Source organism: Typopeltis vanoorti, chromosome 11 (assembly GCF_054136105.1).
Source record: "Typopeltis vanoorti isolate ZY-2024b chromosome 11, IOZ_Tvanoo_1.0, whole genome shotgun sequence".
Taxonomy (NCBI): domain Eukaryota; kingdom Metazoa; phylum Arthropoda; class Arachnida; order Uropygi; family Thelyphonidae; genus Typopeltis; species Typopeltis vanoorti.
The window spans coordinates 89,128,115-89,147,276 of record NC_143559.1 but is presented as its reverse complement, the minus strand read 5'-3'; the positions used below and the strand labels follow the sequence as shown (position 1 = coordinate 89,147,276).

Sequence of the window (19,162 nt, the reverse complement as noted above, 5' to 3'; positions counted from 1 at the left end):
AGGATTCTTTTTGGCTTCATTAACTAATTGCTGTTCATACCTCTCTTTAGCTACACTCACCAACCATGTCACCTCCTTGCCTGGTCTTTGTAGACCTCATGGAATTGATTCTTTCCACTTCTCTTATGCTGCCTCCACAATGCCCTTTTTCTCTGTATCGCATGCTTAATCTCTTTATTCATCCATTTCACATCTATCTTATTTTACCTTCTCACCCTTTGAATACATTTAGACATTGCATCTACTAAACAGTTTTTGAAAATCCCCCAAACTGCATTGATCTCTTTTCCAGATAACTCCTCAGTCCATGCTACACCCGCAAGCTGTCTCCTGCGCTCTTCATAATCACCACCCTTGTAGTTCCACATATACCCTTTTCTCACAGAGGTCCTCACGCTCGCCCATGATGACCACCCTTTTCTTATTTGCTTGGCTAATTTGATTATACATTTCATTATCACCACCATCCACATTACCTGGTCTATAACAACATCCAACCAAGTATTTCATTCCATTCACCTCTATCTCACACCATACTGCCTCAAAACCACTGGCACTATTTCCCTCTTGCATGTCTACTATGTATGGACATAACTCTTTCTCTATCATCAATAGCACTCCCCCTCCCTTTTTACTCCCTTCTATCTTCACGAAAGACATCATACCCTTCCATCTCTATTCCTGTCAGGATGTCATCCTCTTTCATGATGATGAAACATTAATGGCTTTCCTGTTCATACCCAAGATGGGCTTGACAGACCCATTACAGCATCTGAAGTTACCAGAACCTATAAAGAATGCCAGACAAGAAAATCATCAGGACCTGATGATCTAGGACAGTGTTTCCCAACATTTTTTGTTGAGGCATTGAGGTGGGGCATAATCCCCATCTCAACACCTCAAATATTTTGATGTCCCCCACCTCTAGCATAATAGTCAGCCAAGTTCTGAAAAAGTATAATATAAATATGTACTTTAAGTAAAAAAGGAACATAGGCTGTTTTTAATTTGACTTTCTTCAATGAATATAAATTTTATATTACAATTTGTATATTATAAAACATAAATCGAACTGAACTCGGGAAAATAAATTCAAGGTAATGCGATCCTTGAGCTTGATGTCTGCTGCAAAGAGTTTTTATTTGAAGTACTAATTTAGTCATTTTCAATCTCAAATCCCCATGGTTTGTGATATACAGATGATTTCCTTTTTTCTGTAGCAAGTCATTTACAGCATTAAAGCCACATTCAACTAAATATGACGACAGGAAAGGCAACAATATTTTTTTTTTGCAAAACTAGTTAAATTTCAGTATTTTGTTTCTGTCTCGTCAGAAAGTCATGCGATTGTTCCTTTTATGTTGAATAAAGTTCTAATAGACTCATCATTTTGCTTTTATGAGAGTTCTTCTTGATACTGTATTTATGTTGTCTGCTGTACTAGTGATGTCAGCTTTTTTTCTCGGAAAGTCAGGGTTGCAACATCGACAATTTATTGCCGACAACGGTGAGTTTTTTGAGTATATATCAGTGATGAGGTTATGAATGCAACATGATTTTCTAATTGCCCCCCAAAATATTCAAATTTTCCCCCTGTGGGGCATACGCCCCACATTGGGAAACACTGGTCTAGGGATAGAACTTTATCGCGAGGTCTGGGATTTTATTCTTCCCATTCTAGGTACACTATTTAATTCGTTTCTCTCATCAGGATACATACCAAGAATTTGTAGCAAGCCATACTGTCCTCATTCCTAAACCTAATAGAGATCATGCCTTAATCAGCAGCTGGAGACCTATTTCTCTATCAAATACTGACTACAAGATATTTTTCAGCATTATCAATAACAGGCTCAAAGTGGGAATGAGATACATAATTAAATGCACACAGGTATATGGAGTACCAGGTCGAGCAGACCTAGTACTCCATACACATGATGCAATACATGATATAAATACATACATGAAATAAAAGAGCTGAGGCCTTTTCTCCATTTCTCATGCTATCTATCTGTCTTTCTTTCTCCTAATACTATCAGGCTCTCTCTTGCATCTCTATACTAACTACTCTAAGCCTATGATGAGCAACCCTTTACTTTTTCACCTTAATAGTAAGGTGAAAAAGTAAAGCTTTTTCACCTTACTATTAAGGTGAAAAAGCTTACTATTCATTAGCTTCATTATATGAGTTGCCCCAGTTTGCACCTGAAAATACTTCAGGCACAAACTTTGTTTGCTTAAACATGGATAAAGGATAAAATCAAGTATATAATTTCTTGATATCTTTAATTTATAGTATAACCAAGTCCAACAACTAGCTCTAATCCAGAGTATTTTAGTTTTAATAGTAATTCTGAGTTAACCCTTTAATCTAGATAACATTCAATGCCTCAAACCTTCAAAGACATTAGACTGATGTCTTTAAATAAATGGGAAATACAGCTCTCCTAAAATCCATTTTCAGTCAATTAAAATAAAGAGAACCCGAGAGAATACTGCTCTGGTTTATTTTGAAGAGTATGAAATGAAGCATCCATCACTTGTTACATACAAGTAAAATGGCAGTGAGTAAGTATAAGTTTCCTAAAAATAAGTCAGAAGCGGCAGACTACAGTATCATCACTATAACATTCATCCAAAATCTGATGAAAAAGACAAAAGAACAAACATACTACATGGAAGTTATTTCCACTTTGAGATAGATAGATAATTTTCTCATTAAATACATCAGATTTAAACATAGGTATCCCTTGATTAAAGCGATTAATTAATCCCTCGATGTTACCACGTATATCAAAATCGCATTAATCAAATATAATAATCATTGGTAAAAATTATACATGGATGAATTATACAATTCATCCATGATCGATTATTGTATTAATAATCTGTTTTATATGGTACTCTTTTAGGAAAGATAAAAAATGAATGCAAAGTAAATGTTTAATAAATGCTTGTACCTACATTAGTTACTGCAAATTCTTTTTATCAAAAAAGTTATCAAGAGTCGTTTGAACAGTTTTAGTTTTTTTCTTACCAGCATAAATTCTACAATAACAAGCAAAATGACTCTAGACCTTGGCAAACAAGCATTCTTCAATTAACATCTGGATCCATATCCATTACTCGCTTCTTAAGTGATTCTAAAATGCGAAATATTCCATCTAGTTCTTTGATTGTTATCTCCTTTGGAACCTCATCTTCACATTCCATTTGTTTGCTGTCTTCATATGCACATTGTTGTTCAATTTCAAGAAGATCATTGTCACTGAAACCTTTGAATTACTGAATTCAAATTATTGAATTTGAATCCAATAATTCTTTAACATCTTCTGCACCAACACCATCAAAACCAATGTCTTCCCCAAATGCAACGATTTCTTCAACCACATTGTTCACAGGATTTTGAAAACCACCTAGGTCATTAGAGCATTCTAGCAAAAGTTTTTTCCAAACAGCTCTCATGCAGCTAGAAGACTCTTGCTCCCACGAGTCATGAATGTTTTCAATTGTGTGTTTAATGTTAAAATTTTTCCAAAATTCTTGGAGCATAATTGCATTTTCTCCCGTTGGTTTCTACTGCCTTTGAAATTCTAGTAGCAAGGCTTATACGTTGGTCAGACATAATTAGTTTATAGAATTAACAATGCATATAAAGTATATTAATTAAAGGTAACTTTAATGAATAACTTCTATATTTCGGCAACATCACATTGCCATCTTCAGGAACATAAAGATATGGTATGTGCACTCTTGCTCCCACGAGTCATGAATGTTTTCAATTGTGTGTTTAATGTTAAAATTTTTCCAAAATTCTTGGAGCATAATTGCATTTTCTCCCGTTGGTTTCTACTGCCTTTGAAATTCTAGTAGCAAGGCTTATACGTTGGTCAGATTAGTTTATAGAATTAACAATGCATATAAAGTATATTAATTAAAGGTAACTTTAATGAATAACTTCTATATTTCGGCAACATCACATTGCCATCTTCAGGAACATAAAGATATGGTATGTGCACGCAGGCACTAACACAAAGCAAATGAGGAAGAAAGCAAGAAACTAATATTATTCCTAAAGTCCTAATGGTGCCCTCCGGGCTAATTTGGTAGTCTTGGCAGTTGGGCTGAAGTTCTCATAATGTAAGTCTCCCAAATTTGGGGTAGATTCATGCACCCAAATTTGTTGAGGTTAGGAATGTTTTTTAGAGCTGCTGAAGATTCTTTGAATAATCTTTCGTATTTAAACTTGCTGCGGTGAATTATTTTTGTTTTCTTCCAACGAATTTTATGGTGGGTATCTAAGGCATGGTCTGCCAGCCCAGAGCAGCTGTACTGGTGAAACCGGATGTAGTCTTTGTGTTCTGAAATCCTGATATTTGTTGTTCTGCCTGTTTGGCCAAAGTAGGACAATTTGCAGCTGCAAGGGACCTGGTATACACCAGGTAGGTCTAGGGGACATGGTTGGTCTTTGGTAGAGCGGATAAGGGATGCCAACTTTTTATATGGTCTGTAACAGGAAGTAAGGTCATATTTTTTGAGGATATTGGTTATTTTTTCAGAGGTGCCCTGGATGTAGGGGATGGTGATAGACTTGGTGTAATCTTTATTGTGGAGGGGGGTTGTGGTTTACTGGTTTTAGTATTTTTTGGATTTTTTTGGGGTTATAGCCATTGGCTAAGAACCCGCCAGAGGGCACCATTAGGACTTTAGGAACAATATTAGTTTCTTGCATCCTTCCTCTGCTTTGTGTTAGTGCCTGCGTGCACATACCATATCTTTATGTTCCTGAAGATGGCAATGTGACGTTGCCGAAATATAGAAGTTATTCATTAAAGTTACCTTTAATTAATATACTTTATATGCGTTGTTAATTCCGTAAACTAATTACCAGTTATGCCTTTGAAAGTTGTAATGATGCCCATGTCTATGGGTTGTAGCAATGATGGGAAAAATAAAACTTTCACATTCTCACAGAGATCATTAAGAGAATTTGGATGACCAGGTGCGTTATCAATGTCATCATGCTCACGACTTTCTTTCTCTCGGCTAGGAAACACTCCACGAGGCTTACATGTTTTTTTGTATGGTAAATTTAAAGGCACGTTAATTAAAACTCTTGCGACATATATAAAGGGACTGTCGCAATTAACTTCGCTGCATTAATCAAATCTCGCATTAAGCAAGGGATACCTGTACCATCTTATTTCTTAAAGCTCTGCCCACTGTTTTGCTTAATTTAATCAATTTTATGCTCTAGTTTACAACTCAATGGCCATATTGTTGTACTGCCAACACATGCACTGTTGTGTTATAGGTTTTGTAATCTCTAATATCTGGGGGGAAATTGTTGTATAAAGAAAAAAAAAGAAAAAAATAAAGAAAAGAGGAACTGTGCTCTGAAGATGCTGCAATTAGCAATGCTTAATTAGAATTACTATTGATTGTTTTTTTATATAATTACATTTATAATCTTTATAAGATTTATTAATACTGTCAAAGTAAATTATTTGCATACATCTATTCCAGTAATGTATTTTTATGACTGTTATTTCTTACATGAAAAAAAAGAAAATTATACTAAATTACTATTTGGCAGAACACTAAATATGTTTGGGTGTGAAAAGAAGGCTGTACTCTTATACTTCTCTCCAAATCAATTCAGTTTGAAGTATGGCTTAAAAAACACACTGACAAGATTGTGTAATTCAGGACAAATGAATTATTGAAGTGGTCAAAATCATGTTTGGATCTCAGTGCTATATCCCAAATTTCTTCCTCATAATTCTTTCCACCATCTGGATTGAAATATCATATTTAGATGGGGTTCATCTATTCTATTACAAGAATGATATAACTTTAAACTTGATCTAAGACTGGAAGCCTTGTAGCAGAGTGGTGCAGTGCAAGCATGCTGGGCCCCATAATCCAGAAGTCTGTTGATCGAAACCATGCTCTGCTAATATTTTTGGGTGAGGAATGGTTTCTTTGCATGGAGAGTCATTGATCCATGGAATGCATCGCCTGATAGAGTGGTGAGAGCAAGAACAGTAAATAAGTTCAAGGAGTGGTATGATAGATTGTGTTTCCTAGGAAGGACCTCACACAATGAGTTTTTTGACTCCATGGAGGCCAAAATAATAAAAATAATAAGATTGGCTAAATTATCATTGTTAATGTAGGTGAATATGTAAAGGCTAAGTTTTTTTGGAGGACTGAAAGCAGCAAATCACAAGTACATAAAATAATTATTTGGAATTAATACCTGACCTTCACGGAGTCAGAAGACTCACTGCAGAAGATCTGCACTGTTGCAAATGTTTCAATAAACTGTGATTTAAGCTCATTCAATTAGAGTGAATGAGTTCAAAGTAAAGTAAATGGAGAGGGATGTAAGTAAGAAGAATGCAATGCTTGAGAGGGATGAGTGCAGAAATGCATGCCACTCTCCATGCAAAGAATCTGCTTGCCCACTCCCATGTACAGCTTCAGTATTAGTCATTTATTCCTCTTATTCAACCCCTCCCTCTCCAATCTCCTTCAATTCTATGAAATATCTCTTCCACATTAATATGATAACCATTTGTCAACTCATATGCCTCAATCATATCCTCCCCTTTCTCCAATTTATGAGGCTGAGCAAATGGGATTCCCTCAATTTCTTTGTACTCCACATTTTGCAGATGAGAAACTATCCTGAGCATCATCTCAGGATTCTTTAAAATATATTCATTCCAATGGATTGAATGTGTGCACAGTAATCCAAATTTCAAAATCAAGGCATTATACAATGAAACAATAAGCTCCTTACTTTTATATACCCTTAAACTATAGGTCCATGTCTTCTACCAGAAGTACCATTTTCACCTCCTTCAAAATTTTCCACACCTATTGTATCTGTAACATGCCATCCTTGCCTAATAAATTTCAAAATCTACTGAAAGAAATTACATATCCTCCAGTCCTCATAATTCTCTTAAACTCTAAATTATATGCAAAGTTGGGGATAATAGCTGAATATCTCAAGTTAAACCTGTTCCTATATCAGTAACATAGGTTGAAAAATAATGGCTCCAAAATAGATCTCCACAAAAATTATTATCATAATCATCTTTAGAGTGATTATGATAATAATGTGACCTTTAGGGAGTCATCATAGCATGCATTAAATACATTCATAGTGTTTGCAGTCACCACTCTCAGACAATGCATTCCAAGCATTCACAACTCCATGAAAAAACCTGCTTCTAACTCCTTTGTTCATACCCTCCTCATACAGCTGCCATGGATGACCTCTTATTCTCTTCCATTTCCCAAACTTCTATTAAAAACCTCTTCAATGGTTATCTAATAAAAAAAAAAACCTTACCTAACTTATATATTTCCATTCCCTTGTCTTCCTTCTATCTACTAGACTATGCAATTTGCAGATTCCAGAGACCAGAAATCATCTTAATCAATTGCCTTTTTATCTTTTCCAATATCTCATTATCCTTTTTAAAACCAGGTAATCAAATATATGCACATTCCTCCATATGCAGCCTAATCACACCCTTCCACAATGAAAAACCATACTCTCTTTACTTCTACAATTCAATATAGACTGCATTATTGCAGAGTACAATTGCACAATTTTAGGAATGTGTTTTTTAAATTTATATCTCTAATACACCATTGCCTCCAGATCTCCTAATTCATCTACTCTCTCCAACATATTTCCACCAATCCTAGACTCTATATCCCATCTTTTCTAAATTGTAAAACATACACTTTGCAACAATAAACTAAACACCCCACTCTTGCTCCCATTCACTCAGTCTATTCAAGTCTTCTTTTAAAGCCACAAACAACATCGGCTCTACTCTTCATAGCTCTTTAGAACTTTGCATCATCTGCAAACAACTGAATATTCCTATTCAGACCTTCCCCAACATCATTAACATAGAGGATAAAGAGCAATGGCCCTAAAGCAGACCCATTGAGGCATACTAATGACTTTTCTCTTCTGGGATATTGCTTCCCCCACAGTGGTGTAGCTAGAGCTTTTGCCACCTCTCTCCAAAAATACTACAAAAATTCAAAACAACTTATAGAATGTTGAAATTAAAGTTTTGAAGTAAAACTTTAATTTCAACATTCTAAAATGTTGTTTACTTGCTTTTCTGTTAGCAAAATCGTCGATGACACTGCCGAAGTCTATTTCATAATAATGTAGGTAATTGTTAATCTATTTTATTTAGAAAAACTCCTCTCACAATTAGCAACACCTACAGCAATTGTGAGGAAAATTCGCAGTAGCATTACAATAATTGGAAATGAGTTCTCGAGACTGTATTTTAGAATTAACTGCAAAAGTTCAAAAAAGTTCAAAGTGCAGGCTAGAGCGGACCACCTTCTCCCTAGCTACGCCTCTGTTCCCCCATATACACAACTTGCTGATACCTATCAGATAGCCAATCTTCAATCCAATGCACTAATCTAATATCTTACCCCCATTCATTCTAAGTTAAATGTCAACATCATGTAGCAATCTGTTAAACACTTTTGCAAAATCTAAGTATACTCTATGTATCCATCTCCTTTGTCCAATAAACCTGTCACCTTGTTGTAATTAGTAAGCAGATTACTAAAACATGACCTTCTTTTAACAAATCCATGCTATCCATCGAAGAGAATACCAATCTTGGATCCTGGTTCTCCCTAACCTCTCTAACACTTTAACCACAACACCTGACACACAGACTGGCCTATAATTTGAAGCTTGACTCTTGTCACTTTCCTTATGAAATGGTACAATCTTGCCTTCCTTTCATTCATTTGGAACTTCGTCCAATGTAAGACTTATGTTAAACAAGTTTGTCAAGGCAGATATAACTCCGTTGCACATTCCCTCAAAACACACAGAGATATCTCAATTCCACAGCCTTATTAACATCAAATTTACTCAATTATATGCCCTGCTCTCCAAACAACAGGATGCGTTTGAATCCTACTGTGGGACATTCACAAACATCAATATGTTTGTGAATGTCCTTTAGGTGGGAGATGAATTTCATTGCCTGGTGTGAGACCAGTCCAGCTTATTGGAGGCCAAAGTGGCTTAACCTGGCATTAGTAGGGTGGGGTGTCACAGACCCCAAAGATTTTAAATTGACTATAACATTTTAACAACGCATGGCAGTGAGTCATGCCTCAGTATAGCTTCCTCTCCCGTAACCTGCTACTCGACTACTCGACACCGTGTTGTTGCAAGTTTAGTGTGCAGAAGTGTAAGTTGTACTGGGGTCCACCAGACCCCACCTTACCAAAAGTGTGACTATATTTACTTCTGAAACATAAGTTGTTTTCATATATATTCTACTAAAATATTATAATTCTGCTGTCTTCTATATTTTTACATACTAACTATAAGCAAATACATTTTCATAAATATTTAGAGGGCATTTTGAGAATAATAGCTTATTTTTACCAGATGAATTATGAGCAGGAAGAACAGAGGTAACGTCAACTTATGCATGATGCTTTGACAGACGAGGAGCCATTTAGTGGAGATGATGATAGTGAAATTGATTTAGAATTAGTCAGTAACTATGATAGAAAAACAAGCTATTGTTGCCAAAAATGCTCAAAATGTGTGTCTTGATCACATAATTCCAAGGTGCCCTGACTGGGCAATTATAGAAAATGAAAATTTTTCATCATCATCATCATCAAATTCCTGCCATGTACCCTCAAGGGGTGTACAGGATATGACAGTACTACATGAAAAATTTACATCATTACTAACTTCCTATCTACAATTTTCCTCCAAATCAGTCTGTTGCTTGTCAAGACTCCAACATTATCAGATCTTATATTTCTATCATCTAAGGCACTTTATACCGTATCAATCCACCTATATCTTGGTCTTCCTCTGGGTCGTTTTCCTGCCAACCTGGCAGAGAACACTTGTTTTGCTAATCTTTCCTCTCCCATTCTATTTAAGCGACCATACCACCTGAGATTAACTCTGCTAACGCATTCCTGGATGCTGACAATGTCAAGTTCTTTCCTAATATCCTCATTTTTAATATGATATTGCCATTGATGTCTACTAATCCATTCACTTCTTCTTTGAGCATTAAGCATTCTCATGCTGTGTTCCCCCATCCACTCAGCCCTCCCCCTCTTTCATTTTCCTGTATGTCTTACTTGTTCTCACATTCTCCACACTAATGCTACCCAATTCTCGATTCATAAACATCCTCTGAATCCTTCTTTCCTTTCTTATTCTTCAGCTCTTCCACATTGATTCTTACTTGCTGAGATCCACTCTGACTCTCCTTCTGGCAGTAGCCTCTCCAGATGACTCACACCCAAAACATTCAAATGCAGTCTATCACTCTTTTACAGTTCCATTTGTCCTTCAAACTCATCTCACACATTCATAAATTGCACTTTTCTTTCTTCACACACTTCTGCTAACATATCATTCATTTTCTTTGCTCTCCATCTCAACTCTGTGATACCTGAGCAACATATTGATTATCTTTCCTATCACATTTTTATCTTTTATTCTCCTCAGCAGCATCCTGATATCTGGTCATGCATTCCACATGTTTCCAATCAAGTAATTTGTTCCTACTAGCACTACTATCAACCCTTTTGCTTGCTTAATCTTCATATACAACGTGCAAATCACTCTACTTATTCCATTGCCCAGAAAACTAACCTTGTGCATATTCCTGTTCATCACACCTCTAATAACTGAATCTCCAATACTACGCTAATTGTGATTCTTCCTTTCCTCATTCATACAGTCATCATTCATTTCAGTCTTCTTCACTCTTACATACATATCTGCAATTCTCTTCATTTCACTCTAAATCTGATTCATCTCTTGCCTCATCTTCACCAGCTTCACTTTCAAATCTTGTATCATTTTGTCATTCTCTCTCACTATCTTAACATCAGTCACACATGTTTTTTCGCTGTCTGCTTCACTCACTATCTTACCATTAATTGCACTTGTTTTTCACTCACATTGACTGATGAGGGTGAAAAAAAATGTTCCTTGTCATCAGTCAGACTCCTTTTTTCATCATCAGTTTCACATGCTTTGTTAACACTTGCTCAATATTTTTCCACATCCATTTCACTTATAATACCATGTTCCCTACTAGAAGCAATCCTCAAGGTCCATCAGAATATCAAACTTTCTGTGCACCCACACACGCTCTCATCTCTCTTATTCTGCAAGACTGCACAATTCTTCAAGAATGCACCATGTATACATGCAGAACCGGCGCTAGGGTCTTTGCCGCACACATGCAATTTCTGTTGACAGGCCCCTGTAACGATCCGGGCATGTGTGGTTCCTTTACGATAATAAAAATTTAAATTATTTGAAATTTCGTATTTGAAATTTGAAATTATTTGAAATTTTGACAGAACAGCCACACGTTGGTTTGCTAAATATAACGAACCAGGGGTGTTGACTAGGCCGGACAATTGTTAAAAACCTGTTATTCAAAAAATTCTCAAAAGTTAAAGCAAATTTTGATAAAGCCACTTCACTTTAATCGTTGAATATAATGATACAAGGATTTTAGCCTTCTCACCAAACTGAATCACTAACAAAATTAAAATGAATTTTAATTAAAGTTAAAATTTATTTGAACTAAAATTTAAAAAATTCTTGCATTTTACAAGTTATTAAATTCTTAGTAACTTGTAAAATTTTTTTAATAATTTTTATAAGTGGAACTATCTTTTAGGAAAATAAAAGAAACTCAAGATAGAAAAGAACAGGTAAGGTAATAATATTCTTAAAGCAATTGAAAAGTTAGGGAAAGATAAATTATTGGACACAATAAAATTAAGAATATCGAAATGGCTTTTGAATATTTAAATTATCCTTCCAAAAAATATCCCGGAAAGCACATAATCCGTCATATAGTTCTATTGCATTTATGTCTTTATTGTTGCAGTCCTTCAAGAGAATCTCTAAATCGTTACAATTTTTTCGTAAATCTTCGTTGTTAATTTGTAGTAATCTATACAAGAAATTGAAATTATCGTAATATGTTTTTAGTTGTTGAAAACGTTCTATCAACGAACCCATTGCAATGTCTATAAGTGTATAAAACACACATTCACTCTAAATTTATCTACTGGAAATTGTGGCGTTTCGTCATGATGCTCGTAGTCAAATTGTCGTGTCTTCTTTCGTCGTCGAACTTCCGTACTAGTTTTAAATTCTTGTTCTCCATCCACCTCTTCATTCAGTTCTTTTGTCGTTTTTAGAACTTCTTTAAAATTTGTATCTGATCAATACTCTTGTAAGAATATTTTTAAGTTTTCGATAGATTCTAAAGCAAGTGTAATGTTCATATTTTTGTCTCGAAACATTTTACTCACAGGGATTGTTCTGTTAAGTAAATCATGCCAAGTTATAAGAGAGCAAATAAATTTGTAGTCCTTTATTTTAGCACATAATGTTTATGCTTCATGCTGTGTTTCTTTATTAAAATTTTCATTATTAAAAATTTCAAAAAGTGCATCGTAAATTTCTCCAAACTGATATCGTAGAGGGCGGATTGCATTAATTTTACTTTCCCATCGTGTTTCTGATGGCTGTTTCAATGTTAAAATTTTTACGAACTTTAAAAGGATTGCCCAATGTTTGTAAGAGAATGAAAAGAAATTGTATATTTCTTGAATAATTGCACAGAAACTAATTGTAGCTGCATTCACTTTGACCACATCGTTAATGATTAAATTTTGAGTATGAGCAGCCCATGGCACGTAAAAAGTTAGAGGATTTTTGTTCAAAAGCAAATTTTGGGGCCAATATTTTTTCCCTTTCACATTTTCCCCATTGTCATACCCTTGACCTCGCATGTCTTCAATGGGAATGTTCCATTTTTCCAGGTGTTCCATTATTGTTGCACATAAACCATGTCCTGTGGAATCTGATATATTTGCAAAAACTAAAAAGTTTTCCCTGATCTTGACAATTCAATTGTCACAGGAAACAAAGCAAATAATAATGGTCCTTTGTTCTGTTTGAATTGCATCAGGTGTACAGTCTAAAATTATGGAATAATATTTAGATTTTCGAATTGATAATAAAATTGTATCCCTGATTGCATTACTCAAAGTTTCCAATATTTCCTTTTGACTGTCTTTACTCAAATAGTGTACTCTATTGTTTCATTGCAGGGCCCTTTCAACATGATTTTTCATAACGATATCAAACTTCGCAAACAGTTCGACGAATTTTAAAAAATTGCCGTTATTCCTTTCATATAATTTATCAGATGATCCACGAAAAGCTAAATTTTGGCTACCAAGGAATTTTATAATTTCAATGAACTGTTCTAAAACACTCGTCCAATGTTTCTTTTCCATTTCATACATGCTATGAGTCTGGTAATCAATAGTAGTTTTGTTTATTAAATTTTTATCAAGTTCCTTCCATTTTAAGAAATTTTTCATGTGAGTAAAACTAGTCTCATGTCTATGCAAAGTTGTACTTACATTTCTCCAATCATTATAACTTTCTATGAGACTACTTGATTCAATAGGTGCGAAAACTTTGCAACAAAAGCAAAAAAAACAGAATTTAAAGTTTCGGAATAAACGAGCCATATTCTTGGCATGAGCTCCCCGTTTTCCATTTTTCTATTATAATACGTGTTGCCAAATTTATGGCCATATGTATCTCTGGGATATTATTATTATTATTATTATTCAGGCTTCTATGGAGTCAAAAGACTCATCGTGGGAGGTCCTTTCCAAGAAACACAAGTCTATCAAGACTCATCAAGTGAGGTCCCTGCTAGGAAACACAAAGTCTATCATACCACTCCTTAAACGCATTGACCGTTCTCAATCTCACCACTCCATCAGGCAATGCATTCCATGGTTCAACCACCCTCCATACAAAGAAACCACTCCTCACCCTCTTTCTCACAGTTTCCTTTTGTAACTTTCAGGTATGGCCCCTTGTCATGACTCCTTCCCGCCGTTTAACCAAGCAAAGGAACTCCCCAGTGTCAACCCTGTAACCACCTCTCAAAAATTTAAAAGTCTCTATCATATCGCCTCTCCTTCTTCTATCCACCAAACACTGCATTCCGACTCTTTCAGCCAATCCTCATAACTGACATTGTACCATCCTGACGCCATCATTGTTATCTGCCTTTGTACCCTTTCCACAGTTAATTTATCTCCTTCAAATCCTGGGGACCAGATCTGAGAACAATAGTCTAAGTGTGGTCTGATCAGAGCCTTATACGACGGAATGATAACCATTTTATCTCTGCAGGTCAGAGTCCTTCTCATTATTGCAGCAATCCTTTGTGTTACCTTCACTACCTTTGCAAGATGTCCCCTAAATTTCAGTTCTCTATCAATCATCAACCCCAGATCTCTTGTCTCCCCTACTTCCTCCAGTTTAACTCCTCCCATAGAGTATGCAGCATCCCATCGATGTGTCCCAAACCTCACGACCTTACATTTTGCTGCATTAAACTGTCATCCTCGTTCATTTGCCCATCTGTCTAGCTTATTCAAATCCTCTTGAAGGGCTACCACATCTACACTATTACTGATAATCCTTCCCAGCTTCACATCATGTGCAAATAACTGAATATCCCCTTGCAATCCACTAACAATGTCACTGATATAAAGGTTAAACAATATAGGTCCCAGTACTAAGCCCTGTGGGACCCCACTTGTAACCTTCTCCCTCCTAGAAACTGCCCCACCATACACTACTCTCTGATACCTATCGGACAGCCAATCCTGCATCCAGTTGACCAAACTGAATCCAAACCCATGTGCGCCAACTTAAATATCAGCTTATCATATGGCGCCCTGTCAAAATGCCTTCGCTAAATCCAAGAAAATGTCAGTAAATGCCTTTCCCTCATCAACTGCTCTTGTCACTTTATTATAAAAGGCTAGCATATTACTTAAGCAAGAGCTCTGCTTAACAAATCCATGTTGACTCTCACTGATAACATTACCCTCATTTGCCCAATCCTGTATACGGTCCATCACTAATTTCTCCAAGATCTTAACAACTACTGAAGACACACAAACTCTCCTATAATTAGACACTTCCAGTCAGCTATCTTCCTTATGCAATGGCACTATCTTACCTTCCTTCCATTCCCTGGGTACCTTTCCCGTAGCCAGATTTTCAGTGAAAAGCCAGATCAAAGGAACTGTCAGTTCTTTAGCACATTCTCGCAGAACTTGTGGTGAAATACTATCCAGTCCCACAGCTTTACTGACATCCAGAATACTCAGTATTTGGAACACACTCTTCTCCAGCACCTCTAAACCTTGAACCTACCCTATCCCTCTAGTATTAAAATTTACTCCTCCGGGATGAAATACTCCAATAAAGTGTTCATTGAACAATTCCACTATGTCCACTGCATCAATCAATCTATTCCCATTTTTATCCCACAATGTCATTCTTTCACAATCTGTTCTCCTCTGACTGGCCACATAGCAGAGCATTAAACAGGAAATAGAGAATTTAAAATAATACTGTTTAAAAAGTTAACCAACAGTGCATTGTAATCACACCTATACCACACAGCCACATTCAGTCTAAAAATTACACAATACAATATCACCACACAATAAATATTAGAGTAATTTATCTTGCTGCAGTCCATACAATTACCATTATCATATGCTCACCATATAAATGAATAATCAAATAAATTGGCCTTAACAGATAGTGAGGCATGTGAAAAAAAGAACACGGGTAAGAATGAATGAATAGAAGTGGTGAACAGAAACAGAACATGCAGTAATATGGGAAAGGAGGGAACCTTCCCCATATTACTTCCCCATAGAAGAGTGCAGTATGATTACAGAAATCCAACAGCTTGGATAAGTGCTTCACAATACCAAATGGAGTTGGAGAGCACTTAGAGAAGGTCAAAACAAGAGGACATAGATTTGGAATCCTCCAACAACATGAAGCATCAGATGCATATAGTCAAAAGGGATGTTTCAGTAGTGGAAGGAATCGTACACAGTGTGGTTTGGACAAGCAAGACGTATCATATTGAATTTTCAGATAAACTGAAAAATCAGCATCACCTGTGGGATTTCAGGTTACTAAGGCATCCAAAAAAAAAGGTAAATGGTTATTGGATTCACATTCAATAGTGAACCTGATATGGGAGTACAAGGAAGATCTGAAGTAATTCTGATTCAGAGTGGAACCAGACTGCAAATATATCATCAACAAAATATAACTATGCACAAGGTTGAGGAAATATAGTATCAGAGAGTTGTTTTTCTAGATGCTCCATAAAACAAACAGCTAAGGCTGGTGAGATAGGACTGCCCATTGCTGTTCCTTCGATCTGATTGAACAATTTATTAAACCATGTAAAACAACCTACATTGATGGTGAATTTAAAAAAAAATAAAATAACAATGTCTTTTGGGAAATCAGACTGTAAGAACTGAAGGGTGAACAGGGAGACTTTTCAATGGTATTTGTGATGCAACAACTTCCTACCCTGTCCTCTGTACATTAAATTTAATTTCAGAATAAACTTGCAATAAATACTGCATATTCTTTTTTTTTACATTATATACAGACAGAGTAAGAGTATATCCTGCATATACTCATTGTATATTATTTCATGCTATAAATACCATCTGCTCTTTCATTAGCATGGCAGCATATACGAGGTGAGTCTAAAAAGTTCGGTGAATGGTATCAGAAAACAAACAAAACAGAAGATACAAACAAATTACCTTTATTGGCCTTCAAAACAATCCTTCACAACACACTTTTGGCAACGTTCATAAACCTTCTCTCCAGAAGCTTTATGAACGCTGCCAAATCTTGTACCAACAGATTCTGGAAACTGTCAGCAAAGGCCTCTTTAGGAATTGATCGCAGAACTGCTGTAACACGTTCTTGGATTGCCGCCACATCTGCAAAATGTGCGTTGAGGAAATATAGTTTCCCTGCCTTTCTGTTTCCCCACCTTTCATGATGCCTGAAGAGCATCATAAGAGGGGGAAATAGAAATAAGTCCACAGGCACCAGATCAGGAGAGTATGGTGGATGATTGAGAACAGGTACGCCGCGCCGAGCCAAGAAATGGCACACATGGATCGCACAGTGCGCAAGCGCATTATTGTGTAGCAACATCCACTGTCTAGTCCTGTGCAACTCTGGCCGAACACAGCGGATACTTTGTAAAAACCGTTTCAAAACTTCCTCTTAGAATGCGGCATTCACGGTTTGACCCGCAGGAACAAATTCCTTATGGATAATGCCATCATTGTCGAAGAAGGTGATCAACATTGTCTTGACCTTGGACTTTTGCAGGCAACTCTTTTTGGGTCACGGGGAAGACGCCATTCCATCGACTGCCGCTTAGATTTTCATCTTCTGTGATGATGATTCACAGAAAGAATGGATCCTGGTCACAGATGGTAATGAAATCTCCAGAGGTTTCCATCCGTTTTGCTTTCTGTGAAATTTGTAGCAGAACTTGATGTTCACTTGTTGCTCCATTGCACTGTGACCTTACCTCTCTCACTGACTACATTCAACTGCCCGCAGCAGTTTTAACCTGACGGTCACGTGTACTCCACACTAGGTGGCACTTCTCGATGTGTCTCTGGATAGCCATGTGCATGCACATGGCCCATGTTGCCGTTGGGATATCGGACCATTCACCGAACTTTTCAGACCGCCCTCATATTTTAATGCTTTATAAAATATATACTAATAAATGAAAATGATAAAACAAATTACATATGCTTATTTACAGTGGGAATTTTGGGCCTATTATCAAGACCATCTTCTATGGTAATTACATGAGCTAAAATTCCATTCTGCTTTGTTCTTTTAGGTAGAGCAATAAGGTACATATTGTGAGTTGGTAACATTGCAGACTGAATTGAGTGTAATTGCCATTAAAGTCCAAATGGAGTAAACAAAAATGCTAAGTGGTTAATACACTGGTGTCCAAAAGCTAAGGATGAACAAAATTTTTACCTGTATATGAAAAAAAATTTCATGATAGCAAAATGTGAACATAAATTTATTGTTAGCATACTAATAAATCATATTACACAAAAAATGTGTTATAAATTTCATACAAATGAAACTGCAATACGTTTTTGGCAAAATTTACAAATTTCCTAAGGGTGTAATTAAGGAATTAATGTACAGTGCTTATAGAAAACTATGCAGAGAGACATTTCAGCATGGATTATATCCACCCTGAACTGTAATGCAGCTCTTACAATGTCATATCATGCTTAGCACCAAGCAATTCAAGAGTTCTTCTTGAGGCAAACTGGGTCAGAAGATGTCTTGAGCCAGTTTGCATTCCTCCTCCAGAAATTTATTTTCTGGAGGGGGAATTTCAAACAGCAATATATCTCCCTATTGAGTCCCAAATGTGTTCTATAAGGGTGAGATCTCGGGAGTGTGCTGACCACTTGATTTGATTAATATCCTCACTCTCCAAAAGTATCTCCACTTCTCATGTACAATGTGGTGTGGTGTGGTGTTGTCACCCATAAAAATGAATTCTTCATCTACAGCACCAAAGAACAATCGAACATGATGCTGAAGAAATTAGTTGCAATATCGTTCATCAGTCACAGTCTCTTTTTCTAACACATAGCTTGATACATTCATTAAGCACAATGCCTCCCCACACCATGACCTCAGTGCCACCTTATCTATCCCTTTTAAGTACATTCTCGCAATGGTAAGCAGTACCACTTTCCCGACAGATCAAGTGTCGTCAAGAATTGGAGGAAAGACTAAAATGACTCTCATCTGTAAAAAGTACACATTAGCCCATTAGTGTCTTGTCCAATTGTTATGAATACAACACCACTTAAAATGCGATCTACGATGAGCTGTGGATAAAGGGACACAGACTACAGGCTTACTTGTCACAGACATCTTGTCCCAGTTTGTCGAGATATCCATGTACCTGTGCTTGAATGAAGCCAACTTGTAAGCTGACCTGCTGTGGTGCATCAATTACATCTTGCTGTTATAACAAAAAATCTCTCTTTGTGCTTAATGGTAGAGTGAGGGGGGGGGGGGACCTCTTAGCAAATGTCTGTAACATATTCTATTGGTCTGAAACACTGCCAAGAGCCT

The 19,162-nt window shown here is 36.3% G+C and overlaps 1 protein-coding gene across 5 annotated transcripts in view; it reads right to left on the bottom strand.

Moving 5' to 3' along the window:
• LOC150101835 (uncharacterized) overlaps positions 1-19,162 on the bottom strand; it is a 574,375-nt gene that overhangs the window by 208,819 nt on the left and 346,394 nt on the right. The window lies entirely within an intron of this gene.